At 31.1% G+C, this 20,943-nt stretch overlaps 1 long non-coding RNA gene across 1 annotated transcript in view; it reads left to right on the top strand.

Moving 5' to 3' along the window:
* Nucleotides 1-5,581, top strand: part of LOC128556839 (uncharacterized) — a 29,622-nt gene extending 24,041 nt beyond the window's left edge. The window contains exon 2 of the long non-coding RNA XR_008370861.1: nucleotides 1,913-5,581. This is a non-coding gene — a long non-coding RNA (uncharacterized LOC128556839). The remainder of the gene's footprint in view (nucleotides 1-1,912) is intronic.
* Nucleotides 5,582-20,943: the final 15,362 nt, after the last annotated feature.

The raw sequence follows: 20,943 nt of genomic DNA, 5'->3' as shown, positions 1-20,943 counted from the left end.
TTTGAACCTGGTTTATTTCCAATGACGACACAATCCAGAAAGGTAGTCCACCGAAGTGCATTTAATTAAATAGTTTTACTGAGCTCAGAATCTTAAAAGAAATAAAGAAAACTTTTGTGACATGTGCACTTTTGTCATGTCAATGTGTTTGTTGACATGACATTTCTGAGGAAGTTCCCAACCTCCGGAAATAATCCTCTTTCTCACAACCGTTTTCATTGGCTGTTCGCGGGAATCCGTGACGTCATTCCCGAAGTACCTGTTTCGTCCCCAAAATTTCGTACCGTTCAAATTCGCCAATCTGTACATGAAAAGTCCACACTGGCCGCTAATGTCGTGTGTTCTCTTTTTCTTGGGATGGGGCGTTTTGGCCTGTAAAGGCACATAAACAAAATCTTGATATATAAATTTATCAGAAGGAAAAACTTCAGGCACAAGCCATCAAGAATATATTTCCAAGTGCAATTCAATAAATACAGCGCCGACTTACATAAATATGATATGGAAAGATGCATGAATACATGATAACATTTATGCAATAACAATTACCTGTAAAGGCACAAAAACAAAATCTTGATAAATAAATTTACCAGAATGGAAAACTTCAGGCGCAAGCCATCAAGAATATATTTCCAAGTGCGCATGCGTGTAGTTACATCCGGGAAATAGATAAAAAAAATGAGGCCCGGCATGCAAATCTTGTTAAGGCCTTTAATTAATTGGTAAGTGTTAGAAAATGTTAGATGGATGAATGAAATGAAAATGATATAGGAATTCATATAGAATCGGGATGTATGGAAATAATACAAAATAATAACACATAAAGATATTTCATACAATATATACACGGAACGAAGACAATACAACATATAGACAAAATACTGATATTCAGTGGTTTTGGTCCTCGTGACATTTCTTTTGAAATACGCATAAGGAAAATGTTCAAGCTTTCGACATTGGTCTTCTTCGACAGCCGTGTCCCTAATGACCTACGACTAACTTAACATCTATATTTTGTCAAACGCTTAGTAATATGTATAAAGTTTTTTTTCGGCCACAGGCCAGTATTGATTTCCCCTTTACTTCCTGTAAATATCTGGGGTGAAGGTCATTTAACAGCTGGTTAAAACTATACATTTTGATTGGTTGATGAAAATTCCATATAATTCTGATACGGAGTGATCTCCCGTTAACGAATTACAGTCAACTCTTCCCCTATTCAACTCGTCCAAAGTCAACTCTTCCCCATTTTGGTCATTTCGTATCCCTTGACGATTTCAAATTGGTCATTCCTTCCCCAACATTTCGGCCCCTCCTTTTTAGTCTTTTATTTTGTCAAAGTTTCCTAGATTATGAGTAATATAATTATGATGTAAATATGTGTTCTGTAAAATATATTCTACATAAAAAACATGAAAATTTTACTTTAAAAACTACATTTTATTTGCTTTATAAATACCCGATCGTATGTTAGTGCAGAGTGCATGCACGTTTCGTAGCTTAAAGTGTGCATTGCCTAATGCGAGCGTGTATTTTTTTTAAATACTTAGTTTCCTCACTTGACATACCTACGATTTGCTGCACTGTAGCGACATCATCTTAATTCTATTTAGCGTTAGTACCAGGTGCATATAGTAATTCGAAATAACGAGATACTTGCTCTAATTTCGACTTATGTAAGTTTATTTGTCATGTTTCAAACTTGTTTCTTTACCTAGTTATTAACAGATATTGTATTGAAAGTAAATTCAATAAAAACGGATACCAACTCACCATTGAACTTGTCAGCTTTTAAATTACAATAAACCTTAAAAAAAATGGTCATGACCATTATGCCGATACATATAACATTTTAGTTATTACTCCATTTTACGTGAAAATAACTTATTTCTTGTAATTTGTATATTTTCAGATATCGTCAGCCACAACCATAGGGAAATTAGTATGACTGCTTTAATTATTTAGTCAACTCAGTTTTCTAAATACCATGGAGTCGTATATAAATGAATCCATTCTTATATCGAGTGTGCTGGATCATCTCGTTACAGTAAAGAAATGGTAACATTTAGACATAATGCGTACAAAAGATTAGAATCAGTATACAGCATCAAGTTCAGTTTGGAAGGACTAATAAACGTAGTTATTGCTGGAAGCAAAGGCGAGGGACTGACGGCTCCACTAGAGAGTGATCAAGATATCATGGGTTTTAATTCCGATGTAGTTTGTAAAGAAAATCTAGACTCGATTACAAACAGGGAAGAAATGACAGTATTTAAATTAGACATAAAAGATGCAGCTCCTGGTAATACTTATCTCCGAGTCATAAACATCAGTGACAGTCAGCCAATCACAAATTTTTTGCTTGAATGCCTGGTAGAACTTTCACCGGGTCATATGTACCTATCGAGTGACTTTTTGAAACATGAAATAAAAGAGGGTATAACACAAAATTCTATGTTGCCAGGAAATCAAGACTTAGAAAAAGTAGATCGGGAAAATCATGGTCCATCAACCACAGTGGGAATTTTGGAAACTGTATCGTTTGATTTTGTTTACGCATTCACTTGTGATTGTCCTAGCTATTTAAGGTCATGGTCCAATAGAGAACGATTTAATCAGTGGCCATCTGACGGTGTTATTAGACAAGTTTCTGAATCAGAATCCCATGTGGTGCCAGTAGGAAACATATATAGTAGCATGCAATACTTAGAATGGAGAATTTGCTTCACAAAAGGGGAAATTTTATTGGTTCAAAGTCTGAACAATTGCCTAACAAAATGTTTAATCTTACTGAAGCAGATCACTAGAATTGCCCTATAACCCTTGAGTAAACATATGACTTCTTACATTGTAAAGAATGTAATCTTTTGGGTTGCAGAGTTAAATGACTATGAATATTTCAAAGAAAATAAGTTGAGCCTTGTATTGAAATTAGCTTTGTTGTTCCTCAAACAATGTGTTTCCAGAAATGATTTACCAAATTATATGATACCTGAAAGAAACTTGCTGTCAGACAGGCTGACAGTCAATCAGAGAGCTAAAGTTTGTATGAGAATAGATTATCTAATAAAGGAGGGACTTATGACGTTATACAGATGGAAAAAAGTCAGACAAGCTTTCGTTATGCTCTACCGTTCACCAGAAGAGTTCTACAAGTTATCAGAAAGACGACATCATGTACAAAAGTTGTTGCTATTACGTGATGAATATTTTGCACGACATGTTTGGAGGCCATTTGATACTGTCGAGGATATAACAAGGGCTGAACTTAACGACGGTGTCTGTGGTTTCTTGAGGTATAAAATTGCCCAGTGCATTATTGAAGAAGACGACATAACAGAAGACGACGTCAGAATGACTGCCGATGAAATCGAAGAACATTTAAGTTGTCTTCGTGTTAATGGAAATGGTGCAGTCAGAGAAGATCCTGCTACCGAGTATTTGACTTGAAATATTTAGCCACAGGTAATGATGTCATATAAAAACGTTATCTACGCATAGACTTACACTGAATAGTTTAAAATAATTATGTTAAATTGAATGTAATTTGTGAAGGTCCTTAGTGTTTTTTATTCGGCGTATATTTGTCATTGTGGTCCCTGGTACTGTCATCCGTGTACTGATATTTATTACATTTATATTTCCGTAATATAAAGTAACGTGCTTTTACATCAAGTGCAGGTTATCCTATTCATGGTTAAAAATATGTAATTCATTGTTTTTTTTTGCTGATTAAAGACAAAGTACCAGAAACGTCTCCCAGTAATTTTGCATGCATTCAACAAGTTAAGTAGGAAATCAATTATTTTCATGGGTGGGTGCATGTATGACATAACTGCCACTTTAGAGGCCCCAAACCGTTTTATATTACTATAATTAGTTACCAGTAGCTTAATTCATTGAACGAAATGATGCTACAATATGATTATATGGAGATATAATTTCATTTAGTGTAGTACTGGTTATTGAATTGTAGTTGTTACCTAGTTCATAGTTTTATGTAACATTAAGAACACTTGCCTCGGAGTCTTCAGATGTTTTTGTTTGTTTATTTGTTTTTAATTTCTGATTCTAACTTAAAGGCCGATAAGGTTCGTATTATATATATATTCTTCATTATAAAAACAGAGCAGCATTTCCATCGAGTTTTAAATGTTGGACGCTACAGAGTAAGGGCAACCTGGGACGGGCTCGTGGGATGGGCCAGTGGGATGGTATGGGCTCAAGGTCATGGGATCGTTAGCCCAATGTCAAAGAAATATACAGTGATGAGCATGAACTTAAAGTTCATCTGAGCAATTAAGAGGTCAGCTAAGGATATCAGGGACACAACCTGTAATTACAATTCCCGGAGTGAGTGTATATGCTGCCAAGAAGGGAAACAAAGAAAAAATACCAATACTTAGTTCTCTTACTTGTTAGAATGTACTTGTATTGTTCCAATATATGTAATAAAACTCTTTAAGCTAAAAAGTAATTATTTCGGAACAAAATATAAGTTATTTATTGTCCACTTGGTGTTAATGTAAACATCAAAATTTATTTATTCTATTTACATTCAATAAATAAAAGAAAACGATATATGTTTGAGAATCCCCTTTTTGTGTGTTATAATAAATCTAATGTATCCATTTTTATAATCTATTTATATAGAATTTTGTGAATTAATGTCTTCTGTTTATTTTCGGTAACGTTTGTTTCAAAATTAAATTATTTCCATTTCATAATTTCTTTTAAAATTAGCTTATATTTCCTAACAAATTAGTGTTAAAGAAAACCAGTAAAGTTTCATTTTTTGACTTGGTTTCGAAGTCACTGCCGAATTCGTCCACTTCTCCCTGTGACACACACACTATATAAATATATATATATAATTCTAACCTTTATCTTCATAATTCTTCACTATATCGAATTATTTATTATTTTGATATATAAATACTGGTACTGATGATACACCCGGACAGATGATAAAGTCGACCACCTTGGAAATATTCGATTGCAATCGGTTATTTATAAAATTGAACACAATAAGAACTACCGATTTTAAGCCAATCTGACCTCACTTGACCTCTTGCCCTCTTCTAAAAAAATCCAACGCCGACCAATCAATTCAAATTTAAAAAATCCAAAGCCAGCCAGTCTTAAAATACTAACTCAGTGCATTTGTACCCTGAAAATCTTTGATGGACGTAAGGTTGAAGGGCCAATCTGACCTCACTTGACCTCTTGTCCTTATTTTATAAGTGCACTTTGGTCTCACCCTAAACTTTAGTAAAAACTTAGTTTCTGTCTTAAAATATTAACCCGGTACACCTGTACCCTGAAAATCTTTAGCAGAATCTAAGATTCTATCTTTGGTTAAACCAAATGAAAACCTCCGGTTTAACCAAATGAAAAAATCATATATTTAAAAAAGAAAAAAAACCTAGAAGAAAAATTTACATGTCCTTATTTATTAAAATAATGTATAATTGTTTGTTCATTTTGTTTTACATTGTTTACTCTCAGTGTTTTATACAATAAATCATAAATGTTTATACCATTTTGTAACATTTTTATGAAAAATAAACAATAATATCCACAGAGCGCACTTGTTTTGTCTTGATATTGTATGTTGTTATACTTGACTCCGGGTATATATTTAATTACTTCTTTTGGTGGAAGAAGTCCAAATGGATCAAAGTACAAAGTATTCAAGTAACAAACCCAATGTGTCCCAGACCCCATAGAGCTATCTAAATTTATAATTCCACATTCATTTTTTAATTTTGTTTTTGGTAAATTATTTCTACTAAATACACCTCTGAAGTTTTTAATACCGAGTTGCTTAACCCATTGTTCAATTTGAAAGTTAGAAATAGGTTTGTTTATATTTTTTTTTACAATAGGAATTCGTCTGTAAGGTCTCCTCTGAGAATCAATCTGTATACCCCGACCATGTCCCTTACCACTTAACAAAGATGTAATCAAAGGTATTCCTAGACTAGCAGCCAGCATACCCAGGAACCACCGTTTTGGTTTTGTTTTTGTGTTAATTTAATCACTCCAGATCCTACTAGTTGCTTTCTTTGATTAGGTATAAGATATGGTGATATTATAATTCTCTTATCATTAGCTACCGAAATCATACCATTTCCGAGTATTCTACTTACACCAGTACTGGCAAGCCCAGACAAAGCGCCGATGCCTAGAGGAGCTAATATTTTTGGAGCTATTTTTGCCGCCATCGGAAGAATTGTTTTTCCTATTAAACCAGCCAAAGCTCCTAAAAATCCGCCATTTTGACCTTGACTGGACATTTGCTTTTTTGAAATTGTAATTTCTAATCCCTTATTATTTCTTATAGACTTTTCAATTTGATTAATTTGTGTTTTTGTTAAAAGTAAAGGGAAGTTTCCACGTAATTGTTCATGTTTTAATCTAAAAGTATATGGAATTTTATTATTATAAGCTTGTGCTAAATTTTTCTTTTGTCCATCTGTTAGGTTAACTTTATATTCAATATAATTTGATGTCATTATATATCAAATTTATATTTTATTTACACAATAACAAGTTCATTTCCAATAGTATTTATTTTAACTGTTTCTTCATATAATACAATTGCATAAATACGATATCTTGCAGTGGGAAGTGTATTTAAACGTAAGTGTAATGTGATATGTTTAGGATCTTCTGTCATTCCTTCCTTTTTGAATTCTAAGTTAAAATGAACAAATCCAAACAAACTTTGAAAATTAAATCTATTTAAGAGACTTCCGGTGGTTTTGTTATTTTGTTTATAATAATAACTAAGAACATCGTCATAAATTCTTGATATACTTGTGTATTCCGTTTCAGGATAAAAAACACCATTACCAACTTCAAGACGGCAAGATTCCAGCCTACAATCATTATCTACTGCATTAGCTTTAAATGTATCTAATAAATGTGGATTATGTTCTTGTGAATTACTTTTATCAGGTCGTTGTAAATAAACAAACACATGTTCGGGCTTTGTTACACCAGCTGTTATCCTAAAAAAAGTTGTATTAACCTGTTGCGTATCAGTTGACTGTGAAATCATTTCACGAAGGTATTTCCAACTTGTTGCTTTCATATATCTTTCAGAAATTAAATTAATTCCATATGGATTAAAAATTAAACGTGGAACCCACAAAACCCGGATCAGCAGCATTAGCTCTAAAAATTAGTTCATCATCATTTGTTAATTGAAGTGTTATATGTATTTGACTTGGAGGTAACATGTTTTGTTCCAAACCCTGAAAAAATGAATAATTATTTAATGGAATTTTAGCATTTACCTCAGCACCACCCTGGATTAATCCTTTTCTAAAAGCAAAGCCTTTATTATCAGCAATAACAGTAGTATCAGTAGTATCAGTAGTATCTAAATAAATAAATTCATTTGTTCCAGTGTAAATTATTACAATCATAAACAATTGTTCCATTTTGTTTTAATATAAGTTGATCAATTAATGAAGCTGCATTATTAATTAAAGCAATTAGATCTCCAGCAGCATAATTATTACCATTAGCAAGCTTATTTACTTTAAAACGTACTTCAAAATAACCATTATACCAATCAAAATATGAACTTCTATCATTAACTGTAAAGTGATGCCCACTTTTTTGTTGTTTAACATTATTTCCCAAGACAGAGATTAAAGCTGTATCTAATTGAATAGGAGTTAGTTCGTATTTTTCACAGTATTGTTTTGTTCTAAACATGTATATATTATATATCATTTTATTTTTTATAAATTAATCTGTTAACACGTTTACGCGTCCCAGAACCTGACAATAATCTATTTAATCTTATATTAATATCCTCCTCCTCCTCATTATTTGAATTTGTTTTTTGTAATTCTTTAGCAATTAAATTACCAACTGCCGGAGAAGTTTTCTTTTTAAATTTTTCAACAATTTTATTAGCAGCTAAATTTCCAACTTCCATTCCAACCTTTTTTGTTTTGACCATAAAGTTTATTTAAGTTAATAATTAAATTACCATAATGTCCATTTGATGAAACTTTATATGGGTTGTGATGTCTTATTCCTTTTCCCATATATCTTCCTTGTTTTAGAATATCACCGACTACTTTTCTATATTCTTTTAAATTATTGGACTTAGCTATAATTGCTTCCTGTTGCTTTAGATCAAGATCTGTGGGGTTTTTCTTTCTAGTTATTGCACCAGAGTCATTACCCAATTTTCTTATATCCTTTGATGCTCTTTTTATGATATTATCTAATTCTTCCTTAGTCATTCTTTCATCAGAATTTTTAGATTTACTATGAAAAAATTCAAACACTTCTTGTGGTGTGTTATATTTTTCTCTATTTAAAAGACCTAAATCAATTTCTTTATTCAGATCAACTTTAAATTCTTTTGGTCTTGCCCCCAATTCTTCAGGAAATTCTTTTTCTCTAATATAATCCTCATATTTTTCTAAACTAAATTCTTTATCTCTTTCATAATCTTCCAGTAATTTATCAATCTCTTCGTCTTCTAGATATTGTAATAATGGTTGTTGTAGTTCCGGGGGCGGTTGTTCTTCCATTAACTCTGCCAATTTTTGTTCTTGTATTTTATCAACAAACCTTTTTGGAAGTAACGCTAATTGCTCCTTAATTCCAGGTAATGCTTTTAACTGACTTGATAATTTTTCTTTTTTACTTTCTATTCCTTCAGTAATTGGTTTGTAAATTTCATTATACATATCTTGACTAGTAGCTTTTCTTATTTTTTCTCTTCTTATTTCTTCTCTTTTAATTTTTACTTTTTGTTCAACTAGGTTGTTTAGTTCTCTTATTTCTTTAAGTTTTGCTAACATTTATATAATAATGTAAGATAATGTAAGATATTGTAAGATAATACAATATTATTATATAATGGAAATTCCAAATTATGATACAAAAAGTGATAAATCTTATAACTTTAACAACATTATCCTTTTATGCCAGATTCATGTTTTAGAATGTTAATATGTGGATCTTCTGGATCTGGAAAAACAAACACATTATTGCATATGATACGAAAACCTCTTATATATTATGATAAATTATGCCTATATGCTAAAAACCTTGAACAATCTAAATATCAGGATTTAAATAATGACTTAAATGGAATTGCAAAAAGAATTAAAGTAGATCCAGATGAAATACTTGAATGTTCTAATAATGAAATAATTGATGTTAATAATCTTGAATCAGAAAAACAAAAGTAGTAATATTTGATGATTTTGTATGTGAAGATAAAAGGTTCGAAATGAAATAACAAAAGTCCAGGTTTTGCTAATGCAACAAAACAAAAATATGATTTCTTATATGTTGACAAACCAAGGAAGATTTTTAAAAAAGAAACTTTACAGGAATTATATAATATTTATATAATGGGAGATTTTAATGATGTAAAACAAATAAGTGAACCTGACAGTATAAGTAAAGTTAAATTTGATATTGATTTAAGCGATTATGCTACTAAAAACAATTCAAAAAACTTAAAAAAGAATCGGAATCATATCTTCACAGAAATAAGGAACTTGATAACACAATGAACAGAGCATTAGATATGGGAGGTAATGAAATAATCAACCTAGGAAATCCAGATAAACCCAACGATGCAGTTTCAAGACGGTTTATGTATATAAAAGTTCAAGGTGTAATAGATGACTATAATCTTGAAGATATTAAAAGTATAAAACAGACATTAGAAGCAGAAGTAAAGAATATTGAAGAATAAACAAAAGATTTTAAAAAGAGTGAATTATTAATAACTCAATTACAAGGAAAAATTGAAGAGGAAATGAAAGCTATGGTTGATTCTATTAAAGAACTTGAAGAGAAATCTGATTTGACAGATGAAAACATAAAAGAAGTATTTCGGGTCAATTTAAACATTTTATTCACTCAAATTCAAGAATTAAAAGATAGTATGATTAAACACGAAGAACTAAAAGACAAGATTATTGAAGCTGAGAAAATGTTACGGAATAAGTACAAGTTAGAAATTAAGACAGAAGTAAATAAACTAAATACTGACTTTACAAAAAAAAAACACAAAGATTTACTCGATACATTTTCAAATAAATTTGCAGAATATAAATCTGAATTGGAAAGGACAGCTTCACAAAGAGACCATGACACTGCATTAAATAACCTTAAAAAAGAGCTTAATTCTAAAACAGAAAACTTTAAGAAACAACTTCGAATCTTAATTAGTACTGTTGACACACGTCACAATTTAAAGTATGCAGACTTAAGTAATCTTATAGAAATATTACAAAAAGATATCAACGAATTTAATAATAAAATTAAAACAATAATAAATGATCTGGACTTTGTAGTTGAAATATCAGCTAAACAAGGAGAATCAATTACTGCTAATACCCAAGTAATTTCTACTAATGCTGAAGAAATTACCACTAATGCAGAAAAAATTTCAGAAGTAAAACATGTTTTCTTAAAACAAGAAACACAATTAGCTAGAACAAAGGGTGTTGTTGACAATTTATCTGCTTCTGAAGTTGCTACAACAAAACGACTTGATGATTTAGCTGAAGTAATTCTTGAACTAAATGAAAATTATAAAGCAATAAAAGATGAACTAGAAACAGTAAGACGTGAAGTGTTTCTTTTTAAACATTACAGTAACAAACAACTACATGTAAATCTTTATTATACTCGTATTCAAATTCAGACATATGACATTGAAGATAAACAGTTACAACAAAAGGCATTAAATACCACAGATTTATTTGAATTCTTTGGATAACAAGGTAATAAGATTACAGACTATAAAAGTTTTATTAAAACAAATCATATATATATATATATATATATATATATATATATATATATATATATATATATATAGAAAATAATCGTAAAGATAGGGAAAGAGATGTTTTTCAAATCCAACAAGGTGGGGATTACATAATCGAAATAAATATTATCATTAGCAACTCTGATAGAACATTTAATAATATTTTTTTTGGATTGTTGGGGCGATCACGCAAATGGAAGTGAGTATATAAAACCTGAGGTTAAAAATACAACATCGGTTTTCAAGAAAAAAATTAAAATTAATTTAAAAATTTAAAAAAAGGAATGATGTTTACAATTCAACCAAATATTATTTTACCAATCCCATTTGAAGGTTCTGGTAAATTTATCATAGAACATGGTAGTTATGTCAGATTCTATCTAGTTAATTAAAACTTTAATTACTATGTTTTTATATAATGGGAATATTCAATAATATAAACGAAAAAGTAAGTAAAATAGAAAGACAAATAATAAGAAAACCTCCATTGTTCTTAACATGTTATACCGAAGATACCGATAGTGGATTATTTCAATGGAAAGTTGTAAATGCTAGTCCTGGTTTAGTTCAAAATGGTAATAATGTAAGAATCAAGCATGATTCCATTTTAATTATTCTTATTGATGCAATTAAATTAGATAAAGGAGAAGCTAAATTACAACTAAAAATAAAGAAAATATAATTCTTCAAAGTTACAATGCCAATACTAACAGAAAAAATGAATCTATTTCTATTAATTATGCTAATAAATTTAAAATGAACGATGTTATTTATATTGATTCTTTAAACGTTAAAAATGTTCAGTTAACAATTTATGGTTCTATTATTTAATTAAAACTAAAGTTTTAAAACTTTAATAAAAACTTTAATTAATTTAAGAATAAGCTAATGTATCAATACCATTATCAAGAATATATCTTTTAACGTCATAACATGATAAAGATGCTTTATTTATAACATAACTGGAAAGATTATGCTTATCAGAACGAATAACTTTAAAGGTGTGATTACTTCGGGTTGAATTAAACAAAGTATCTTTGTAATTTTTATGAACTATTGTTTTCTTAACAACATGTTTTTTTAATTCCTTTACATTTTTTTAATCTCCTGGTTTTCCTTCCCGGGTGAATTTTGTAATAAATATGAATACATTTTACTACGTAATCCAACAAATTCAACAATGGGAATGCCAGCAGCTTCATCTTTAAATTTTCCAATTACTTTTTTATTATTGTCGAAATAAAATTTTGAATTACTATCGTAATCACTATTATCAAATAAATCTTTGTCCTTATAAAAATCCTCATATGTATCTTTGGTTTTTATTTCATAACATAATGAATCAGTGTCGGTGAATAGTAATTTACAATTACCTCTATACTTTTCCTTAATGTAATTATAATGAAAATCATACATTAAATATTTTGATAAATCTAGAATGCACATTCCAACATAACAAGGTCTGTTTAATAACAAGCTTTCTTTTATTCTATGAATACCAAACAAATTCTTATTAAACATGATTGAACTAACAAATGAAGGTTTTGCTATATATTTTGATAAAATATTTTCATCATGAGTTAATATAATATTAACCCAATGCGTAAATTCTCCATCGTCTTACCGAACACAGAATTGTTCATTAATTTAAAAAAGTCTTTTTCAAATGAAATTTTTGCTTTAGATCTTTTTTGAGTATTAAAATCAATATACATTTTTAACCAAGGACTTTCGTCAGAAGTTAATATTTTGTGTATTTTTGTTACTTTTAACACTAATTGTGTATATAGTTCAAGATTTTTATAATGAACTACATAATTTTGTTTTTTTCATTAAAGTTGGAACTAATTTTTTTACATTACTTTTTCCTATTTTAAATTCTGTTTTAATATTTTTACTATAATTTGAAAGCCATTCGTCTGGTATTTTGGTTTTTACAGGAGCCAAAGGATAATCATTATGTACAGTATGTAATTCTTTTGGATATTCAAGATCGCATTCAACTATAAAGTTAGTTTTACCTTTTGCAATTAATTTCTTAAATTGATTTTCGGATATAAATTTAAAGTTTCCAGAGGGCAAAGGTCGACACATGGCCCAACCATAAAGATTATTGGCGTCGAGGTACATAACGTATTTAGATTCTAATTTAGTATCATAATCTTTCATATATTTATTGTTTGCTTTACTGTATCTGTTTGAAATATAACTTATTCCTCCTCTCAGTCCCTTTTCAATAAAAAGATACATATCAATATCAGTTATTAAATCTAACTGAATTCCAGTCATTTTTAACATGGCATCCCAAGCTAAACCAGGACTACTAAAATAATGGCAAGGATCTAATTTGTAGTACTCTAAACATAATTTTCTAAAATTTTCGAATACATCAACTAAAAGTAAAACGTCAGTTTTTAAATATAGATCATGATATTCTCCCATTGTTTTAATTTTAAATTTATTCCAAACATTTTTGTGTTCATATTCTTCATTAAATATGTGTTTCATTTAAAATTGAATAATACTCATTTTTAGAAGGTAATTTTGTGTCTTTGAATTTTTCAAATGAATCCATGTAATCATATGGATAAACACCTTTTGTTTTTAATAATTCAAGTGCAACCGAAGGTTCCAGCTTCGCAACACTTTTACAATTAAATTCAGTTGAAGTGTATTTAAATTCTGGAATATTTTTTACTAAGTTATCCAATGATTGAGACATAAATTCGAATGAATCAATAAAGATCAAGTCGGAAATCATAAATGCCATATATCTTTCAATATTGTTAGGAATAACATTAATTTCTTTTTTGAATTTTCCTATTTGTTGAATAATAAAATGACCGTCATAACCTCTTAAATTATGAAAAATAACAGGAATTTTGTGTGTTAGTCTAAAATTAATATTGCATTCTGAGTGAGCACTTCCTCTGAATTTTCCTGTTACATGACAGTGGTCTCTTACTTTAATTTCGTCTTCTATATATTCTTTTTCACAGATATGACAAAAAGTTTGTTTTTTAAATTCAATTTCGTCTTTTTTAGACATTCTTAGTTCTTTGTTAAAGTGTTCTTTAAATATTTCTTTACAATATTCCTCTTCCTCAAGCATTTTTTCAATAAACTTATAAACTGCATTAGGTCCTCTGTAAATCTTAGTTGGTTTAGTATAACTGTTATCATAACAACAAACAACTTTATGACCATAACCACAATCTATATGTTTTTGATACGGTTCAGTAAATGAAGATTCAGGTGATGGTAAAGCAGTTAAAACTTTCTTAGTTATTGATTCAAAATCAGCATAAATTACAAAAGGTACTGCTAAACCTTTATGATAATTTTTAAGTTGTATTTTACTTCCCTCTTTTGGCATTTTTACAGCTTGGACACCATTAATAGCTAAACAGTTTGGTATGTGTTCATTTAATATTCTTTCTTGAGTAAAATGTTGCAGGCAGTATTTACAAAAATGTTTTTTATGTTGTTCTTTGGTTTTGTTACACATTAATCTATTAAAGTCTTTTATCCAAACATAATGTTGGACTACAGTCCTTGAGGACGGTTCCTCGGAACCCTCGGGGGCTTCAGCCCACTTACAGTCATCATCAGTTATTTCGTTATTATTAATTAGCAACATGTCACAGTGTTCTTCGTGTTGATATTTTGATATGTACAATGGATAAATTCCCGTAGGTTCTTCATAACCAAATATATTAAATGAAATATCATTTAAAACTTCTATTTTAGGTATTTGATTTAATGTAACAGGAAACTTTATTCCTTTATAATCAAGTTTATCTATGTTTTTTATAATTTGAAACTCTTTCAGAATGTTTTGTTACAGGAAATTTGTAAGCTCATTTTTTTCAAAAGTTATTTTTAAAACAACGTTTATTTTTATACCTTTTAAAACTTTAAGTTCAGATTTAAGTATTTCATAAGAGGCGTTTATAGTTAAATATAATTGACTTTTTGGATCTTGTCTATATTCAATTTTAATTTCAAATTTCTTATAATATTGTTTTGTAGATCTCTCGATTTCCATCTATATATTATATTTAGAAAAAAAAATAAAATTGGTAAATATTCTGTATAAATAAATGACTTACGTTTATATGTATAAAAATATTTATCCAAAATTACTGGGGAAGAGGGTGTTTTTAGCGCATGCTCATTGTCGCCACGTGAAGGCCTTACATTGGGTCACTTTTTATTATTTGATCAGGAATGACTGTTGCAGCTTTTTGGGGAAAGTTTCAATATAATACTACGAAGAAAATTGTGTAAGTGACAATATGTTCGAATTTATCACCAGTCAACCTTCGTACAGTCCCAATTTTACAAACCCCTTTCAGGGCCTCACTTCGGGTAAGTTTGCTAACTAAATATAACTTTGAATTATGTAAAGTTTTCAGCTAATGTTAAGCTTTGTTTGATACCGACCATTGATTACAAATTGCAGAAATAAAAAAGTTACAGATAAAAAACCTCATTTTCTGTTCGGGCTTATCATCAGTACCAGTATATATTTTTTCACTATATAAGTCTACTGTTATTTCATTAAGAATATCAGTTATAAGTACATATACACGAATTATATTCTATGTGTTTGTATTCTTTTTAGTTATTATGCCTACTTAAAATTATTACTGTTTAAAAAGTGTGTTACTGACTGGATCAAGAATATTAACAATACTAACAATAATAATAAATAGATATTATTGTCATTGTACTTACTGGTATTTGCACATTGAAGAAGACATTTACCCCTTTTGTTATTCTAGACCAGATCTTATTGACACGATGGCAGGAATTCCCAGGAGTATCATTTATTTTGTAGAGAACAGTTTCACCTTAAGAAACCTTCGTGAATCTGAGAAAAATTTTGGGGCAAATTGGTTCAGCCCATGTTTTTGAGCCCATCCTATCCTATCCCATCCCACGAGCCCATCCCATCCCAGAACTGATTTGAATGTGTTAAAGCTGAGTGGTGTAACTTTTACTGCTTTATGTTATATTGATAATTTCAATATATAAACTGTAATCTATACTGTATACACAGACATAAGGGCAGGGAGTTGGGAGAGGGGATCACCATCTTTTGAGTATATATTATCTTATTATCTATCAGACCATACTGATAAATTATATCCCAAAACCTCACTAGAATTCAACATTTGATTGTTGAAAGATTCATAATCACCTGCCGTTATACTTAATAAAAAGGATCTTGCACCCTAATAAAAATTTCTACGTAAAATACCTTCTGTATGAATGCCGGTCTGTCCGTCCATCCGTCCACAAATCGGGATCCTACAATTACTCAAAAAGTATACAAGCTTGATATGTGAATAGAGAGTAATAGGTAGATTATGCACATACATGACTTATGCTAAGGTCAAAGGTCAAGGACACTATTGAAGGTCAGGTTTGGTAGGTATATTTGAATCTAATATTCTAAATATATATTATGATTAGATGATATTACTAGTGTTTTTTGTATTGAATTAATTAAACAAGCTTAGTAAAATAATAGTATGTGAAACTCTCATAAATTTTATTCAACCTGTTTGAAAATTTAAGGTGGAAAGACGAAAAAGTAATACACTTTTCATGAATGTTATTGTTTGTCCAGCTAAATCTTTATTTACGTATTTTAGAAATTGACCAACGTCTCTTATGCTGAAAACGACGTAAACGTAAATTTAATTTATATATTTGATTTATTTCACTCTAATGACGTCAAACATAATGATGATAACAGTTTGTCGTTTTTCAGAGATCAGGAAACTAATGCATTGATAGAAAAATAATTGCACACGTAAATTGATCAGTCTTCTCATTTAGAGTTATCAACACATTTTAACATTTCATGGTCTTATTCAGTTTATATATAGAAGTTAATATCTAAAACGGATTTTGTTGCTAAGTAGTCTTATACTTTGTTATATTAAAAACTATTTCATTGCCTAAATAAATGTTGAAGATTCAATAATCACCACAGAATAACTGCTACTTTTTGTGTTTCATTGAGGGTAATTATACATCATATGCATAAAAAATTGAGAAATACAAATTGACAGGTACATATATTAGGCCAAGATAATGTGTTTAATTCTGAAATATTTATTGAAAGAAATATTGCAGTATGCGCATCACTTAAGTGTATTTAGTTAAGATTAGATCCCACTGTTTCTTCAGTGTCCGACAGTTAATTATATTTTACTGAAAAAAGAACAAGAGCTGTCAGTTGACAGCGCGCTCGACTATTCTCAGTGCTTGATAGTATAATATAAGCTATGAGTAAAACATTAACATTACAATAAGCATATTCTAAGTCGAAAAGGGGCCATAATTCAGTCAAAATGCTTGATAGAGCTGCCTCCTCCTTTTTACAGACTGGGATCATGATGGTAAACAAGTATGCAAAATATCAAAGCAATATCTCAATGGACTTTGAAAATATTTGGGATGGTACGCAAACTTTAACATAAGTGTGACGCTCACGCTAACGCTAGCCGGGGCAAATAGGATAGCTCCCGTATTCTTCGAATAGTCAGCTAAAAACTGAAAACGTTTGGAGATGAAGTTGTGAACACACATTAATTAAGGGCAGGCCTAAATAGTCCACCTGCCATCTTTAACTATAGCTGTATTACACCTGTATTATCGGAATGATTATCATAAAGTTTATGTGTGTTATGGGGGGGGGGGGGGGGGGGGAGGGAAAGGCTGGGATATTTTAGACATAAAGTCGTTATTACTCTTTAAATCTCGTTTTTGTTTGTCTTTGTCCTCTCAAATAACATTTTTATACAGATCTAAAGGACATTGTGTATTTGTATGTAAGAGTATCTATAGTCGCCAATGGTAACCCATATGGGCGACTCCTCCAGACGACATGGTAAAATAGTGCAATATGCAGAAGACGTTCCAATTGCTTAAGCTTCCCTGGTTCCTTAGCATATAAGGGATATTGCACCAATACATGTGACTCTTGCCCCAATGCTAGTAATATTTAGTTGGGAGGAGAGGGGACTCGAACTCATGATTCCAGTTTTCATAAACAGACAATGTAACGACTGTACCACTGTACCACTGTCACCGCTCTAGTACATGACCCTTACAAGGTAGTTCTGTTCGTTTAATAAACCGGAAGTAATGCCGTAACTTCATTTATCCGAATAAAGTCTGCATTCAGCGTACGAAAATGAAAATTATTTTATGAATTAATGGCAGTTTATGAGTAGACATATTACAACGGCAATGTTAGTATCTTTCTAAAGTTATAATATGATATAAAATCATTTGATGTTAAATAATTCCAAAAATGTCTTACAATCAGCTTGAAATACGTGGATTTCTTTAATTATGTGCAAATATCTACTTCACCATGTAATAGGTCAACTGTGAGAGGTTTCATTAAAATCTACGTTGTAGAAAAAATATATTCACGAAAATGTTATCAAAATCCCGATTTTCCCATAGATTCCAGTTTGAAAACCTGAGAGAGGTCAAATATTTTCAAATCAGTATGGCAAAACATTGTAGAAATATTTTTATCAGAATGTGCAGAACTACCTGAAAGTATTTTATATTAAATATAGGATCATTCTGCAATTTTCCCTGAACATGGGGACGTCATTTGCAATTAAATTATTACGCCAAATAATGTGACGTCATGACCCGTGACAAAAACGATCAATACGTTGGTGCTGAGGTTGTTCAATATTTTACATATTGGGTTGTTTGAGGCTTACATCTTACTGCACGTTCGGATACTATTTTCTACAAGGCAGAATTTTATTAAGCCCTGACTTTTCAATATTTCAAAGTATACTTTTAAAGTTAGAAAATTCGGAGAATTAATAATGTAGGGTCATGTTCTTTTTTTTGTCATGTAGAATTTAATGATACTTCTTGTTATCGAAAATAAAGATTTATTTATTTTGTTGGGTTTGACGTCGCACCGACACAATTATAGGTCATATGGCGACTTTCCAGCTTTGATGGTGGAGGAAGACCCCAGGTGCCCCTTCGTGCATTATTTCATCACGAGCGGGCACCTGAGTAGAACCACCGACCTTCCGTAAGCCAGCTGGATGGCTTCCTCACATGAAGAATTCTACGCCCCAAGTGAGGCTCGAACCCACATCGATGAGGGGCAAGTGATTTCAAGTCAGCGACCTTAACCACTCGGCCACGGAGGCCCCCGTAAATAAAGAGATGTCATATAATATGGTGAATTAAAATGTCAATGTCCGTGTGTTTGTTGTTAAGATATTTGCCCATGATAAATGAGATTCGCACATTTCTAGGTGGTTGACACTGTTTGGACTTACTTAAGGCGTCAAACGCTTTAATATCAAATTTTAGTAACGGTGCCGTTTTTATTAATTTAATCGCGGGTTGCCATTAATTTCATATTGTGATTTTCATTTCTGTATGCCAATTCAAGGTGTTTTTCTACGTTATCAAACGTGCATAACCATGATAACTACCTTAAAACATAATAAAAGCGGGTCGTATCATGTGAACACCCGTGGCAGCGGGCGGTCGGCGTCCAAAGCATGTCCGCTTTCTAAGTCGAACAGTTTTCATCCGATTTCCACAAAACTTGCTGATAATGTTTGTGGGCATAATATCTCGGCCAAGTTCGATAACCAGCCAAATCGCCCCAGGCACTCCTGGATAATGGCCCTTGTATTACTCGAAAAATTGCGGATTTAGCCTTGTCCGCTCTCTAATTCAAACAGTTTTCATCCGATCATTTAACCTGCTGACAATGTTTGTAGGCATATCTCGGCCAAGTTCGATAACCACTCAAATCGCCCCAGGCATTCTTTGATTATGGTCCTTGAATAACTCAAAAAATTGCGAATTTAGCCTTGTCCCTCTTTAAGTCGAACAGTTTTCATTCGATCTTCACGAAACTTGCTGACAATGCTTGTGGGCATAATGTCTCGGCCAGGTTCGATAACCACCTAAATCGCCCCAGGCACTCTTGGATAACGGCCCTTGAATCAGGCCAAGTTCGATGACGGGCGTATTTTGTGACAGTCTGCTACTCTTGTTTACAGATGCGCTCGGCAATGAATGTTAAATGTAGGTGCAAACAATGTATACTTCAAATAATTCCACGACCTTTCATTTCTTAAAAGCGAAACAAACAGCCAGATTCGACGTTTAACACCGTCGTAAACGGTATTCTGTATTTTGATTCCTCGGCGTGGTAGACAACATTTAAAAAATACCTCTGCTGTAAAGTTTATCATACGTGTCCATAACCGGGTCACCTTTGAGGGCTAGACCGTCGCTATAAAAGTACAGTCAGGGCGGTTCGAGGGTGGGGGCGGATACATTAGGTAATAGGGAGTGTTTCTGCATATGTACTGGTCATAATGTTTTGGTCTTGTCCTCCCTCTCGCAACTTGTAGGATATATAATGGCGTCAAGTGAGGGTAAATAAACCGTGTAAGACATTTCTCTATGGATCGATACATCACAAAATGCCATTTGAAATTACAGTCTATAAGTATGTGCTCATACAGATGAAGCACTTTCGATGAAAACCTACTCAAATATCTAGTAAAATTAAAAGTGACATACTTGAATTTGGCAGATTAACGATGTTTTCTTCTGTCTTTTTGTCTGTTCTATATAAAAAAAATTCCTGTAAAATTCTAAAGCGATAAAATAAATGAATATAACGTATATTATATCATACCATATTTTGACTTTTACTTTTAAATTATTTAGAAGTGAAAATAAAAACATTTTTTGCTAAACGTTTAACAAAATTATATTGTCTCTCGTCGTAAAGATATCCGCAATTCATCAGGTGTTGCGCTAGAAAATTGGTTAAGTGTACACATTCAATGACATTAAACGAACAATTCAAGCGACTCATAGACATTTTTAGATATTTTGTATTCGGTGAATTATAACAAGTCATATGAAACAAACTGAACTGGCTCAGTTTGAGTAAATCATGGCCAATACGATAAAAGAATGCCAATATATTTTGATATGTTCTACCGAGAGGGCCAGTACGGGGCAGATATTTTAAATAATGCTACTTCGTTACAGTAAGCTGAATAACATGTTGTGCA

The sequence above is a fragment of the Mercenaria mercenaria genome, chromosome 1 (genome assembly GCF_021730395.1).
Source record: "Mercenaria mercenaria strain notata chromosome 1, MADL_Memer_1, whole genome shotgun sequence".
Classification (NCBI taxonomy): domain Eukaryota; kingdom Metazoa; phylum Mollusca; class Bivalvia; order Venerida; family Veneridae; genus Mercenaria; species Mercenaria mercenaria.
Note: the sequence above shows the minus strand (reverse complement) of the source record. Positions and strands in the feature narration are given on the sequence as shown.